This window comes from Lygodium microphyllum, chromosome 3 (assembly GCF_053477565.2).
Source record: "Lygodium microphyllum isolate KBCC chromosome 3, Lygodium_microphyllum_v1.1.10, whole genome shotgun sequence".
In the NCBI taxonomy this organism is placed as follows: Eukaryota; Viridiplantae; Streptophyta; class Polypodiopsida; order Schizaeales; family Lygodiaceae; genus Lygodium; species Lygodium microphyllum.
Genome location: NC_141137.1, coordinates 115876146 through 115879381, shown reverse-complemented (window position 1 = coordinate 115879381; position 3236 = coordinate 115876146). Strand labels below are relative to the sequence as shown.

The 3236-nt window shown below is 34.2% G+C and overlaps 1 pseudogene; it reads right to left on the bottom strand.

Moving 5' to 3' along the window:
• Nucleotides 1–336: 336 nt before the first annotated feature.
• On the bottom strand, nucleotides 337–980 carry LOC148038792 (MFS-type transporter clz9-like; annotated as a pseudogene).
• Nucleotides 981–3236: the final 2256 nt, after the last annotated feature.

Genomic DNA, 3236 nt, shown 5'->3' with positions numbered 1-3236 from the left:
TTTTTATCTCCTAATATTTAGTTTTCCTCCTCCTACCTCTCAATCTCATCCTTCTTTGCATTCTTGGCTTGGAGACTCTTGATGAACTAAGATAAGGTGAGTATTAAAGAGCTAGAGCAGTCTACAAACATGTAGTAGACAAGTGGCAAAGTGTAGCAATAACATGTCCTCCCAAATCCTCCATGATTGGTGTTTTAGGAACATGGCTTAAATCTACCATTTCTTGGGCATCTAGGCCATATTGAGCATCCTCCATAAATTGGGTTTCTGAGACATAGTTGTAGTTTTGGGCATCCATGCCATCAACATCATAGTTGATGTATTGAATTTGCACATTTACATCCAAATTTGAGCAGGGAAATTGTGAGAGTTGAGAATTTCATGGTTTAAGGGCCAAAGTCCAATTTCCCTAAAGCCTACTTGAATATTGCTTTCTGTGCAAGCTATAGTCAAGGCCCTAGATGCAATGCCAACTAGTTCACTCTTGCTTGCATGTGTGGAGAACTTCCGGGATTGCCAAAGGTTTCTCTCCTTGAAAAAATTGGCATTGAAGGGCTTACAAACAAATACATCTAATGACTAGGGCTTGTGAGATGTGTGTGAAGGTAGTGTAATGATGGCTATGCCCCAATCTTGAACCTTTGTATGACCTCAAGGCATATGTGGCTTCCATGGCCATCAACAATGAATCACAAATGTTGGTTCAAGGGGGATGGAGGGGTGGGCATCGTAATTTTGAAATATTCTAGCCATGCCCCAAATAGTTTCCCAATCATCTATGCTTTATTCTACATTGACATAACATCTCCATCTTCGCATTTCATCAAGTAATTTAGCATGGCTCTCTTCCCTTCAAAAATGTAATAACTTGGAAGGGCTTTTCTAAGAGCATTGACACAACAAAGAATAACGGGCCATTCATGGTTATCTAATGCTATGCCATACATAGATTTTGAGCCCTTTCGAGCCAACATTCGCATGCCTTTGTCCTTGCAACCTTGCACTCCTGTTTCATTAGTATCATATGTTCTCTAGAGGGTAATTATGTAGATTGTACATGGGTTGCAAGTTATCATGGAAAGTTTTTACCACTTTTGGATGAAGACTAATTGCCCTTGCCTTCTCTAGATTTTTGGTCACTTGAAATGTGAGCTGTGGGTGTGTCCTTTTAAATCCATCCCACCAACTCTTTCTTGGGATACAATTGGTAAATGGGGTCTCACGCATTTGACAATCCCTACTATGAGGTCCTTTCTAAACTAGCCAGCTGTTTTCTATTTTGCTTTGCATATTGTAGTTCATGTCATACACTGTTTCTTTGAGTGCAAGCCCCAAATCACCATTGTAGGAATGCAAACCAAGAATAACTGTGTCAAAACAAAACTACATCAGAGAATGCTCAAAGAAAAACTGAATCCAACCTAACCTAAAGTTGTTCTTGTGTGGCATGTCTCCCACCCCTGCGTCTGCTTTTGTAGACAGCTCCACCAATTTGAAATCCAGCCCCCACCGCCTCCACTTCCTTGGGTTGCTTCTAGATGAAGCAACTAATGACTAATTGATAATATTTATATTAATTACTAACCAAGGTAAAAATTAGGGGCTAGCCCAAAGGCTATTTTTCATGTGTTTTCTTGGTCAGTAGAGGCTAATTTTTTAGCCTTGGAAACTCAAAAAATAGCCCATATAAATGTAAATTTGCATATCTTGACCTAAAACTTTTCCAAAAGTAGCTCAAAAATTGGTTTCTCTCTTAACATTCACCCAATTTTCCAAACTCTTCAATATTAATCAACCAAAAATTTACCCACTTATCTATAAACCAAAAATCATGGGTATCTCTTATTTTTTACCATGTTACTGAATAATACCAATTATATTATTTTTAATGATAATAATAATAATAATAATAATAATAGATAATAAATATTCATTATTTAATATTAAAAGATAATTTATTAATAGTAATATTAATTAATAAGTAATAACAAAAACTTATTAATTAAGTCTTATCAATTATTTAATATTTATTTAATAATAGCTAAATAATTCTAATTATTAATAAATACTATATTAATTATTAACCACCTAGTTATTATATAATTATTGATATTAATAATAGTAATCTAATTAAATAATAAATATTATATACTAATTATTAATAATGTCCTTGATTATAGTATCTTTAATAAGTTATTGCATAGTTAACAAGTCATATATTATCCAATTATCAAAAAATTATTTGATTATCAATACCGTGTACCTAATAATAATAATAATAATAATAATAATTTCAATATTAAGTACCTACAAATAATAAATACAAATATTTTGCATTTGAATGAATATTCCTTGGCTTACTAGGGAAGGTTCATAATATGATCAAAGAGGCTAACTAGACTTCCCATGTTATAAAAGGAAGATCCTTCCAAAGCCATCGTCAATCTACCAGTCAAAGTTCTTCTAGCTACCCTTAAGCTCTCATATTTTCTATGTGTTCTCTACTCATTGCTCAAATTTTTATATGGTATCAGAGTCCATGGGGCTTTAAGGAGTGAAGAGTATGTGAGAGGCAAGGGTTTCAATAATGAAGAGGAGAAATGTCATTTGTTGTATCAGGTAGCAATATTGGTGTATAGGTGGTGCTACTACTATATTGACAATTCAAACACTAAGGATTCATTCACCAACCTTCAATGAAGACAAGTTAGATGGTACAAACTACACTTTGTGAAACTTTAAAATTACAACTCTCCTTGATTCTTATGAGCTTCTAGAGATGGTGTTGGGAACTGAGCCAGAACCACACTCACCCTTGATCCATTAAATTTGAGTGTTATGATTTCTCCAAATGCAAATCTTTTGCAAGCTCATAAATGAAGAAACAAAGATGTATGGTGTGCCTTAAAAAGAAGGAACAACTTGTATGAGCTAAGTGCTCTTACATCCACCACTAATATGGACACAAGTAAACTTTGGTATGAAATATTTGGTCACATAGAAGAGTGTAAAGCTAGATTAGTTACATAGATATTTTCATAGTTTGAAGGATTTAATTTTCAAGAATCATTTGCTCCAACTACTAGAAGGACCACTTTTACATAGTACTTGCAGATAGTACTTGCAGTGGCCACTTATAAAGAAGTGGCCAGTTTACCAAAAGGATGTTAAATCAATACTCTTAAATAAAGACCTCACAAGGAGGAGTTGTAAGTGGCCCAATCACCAAGGTTTGA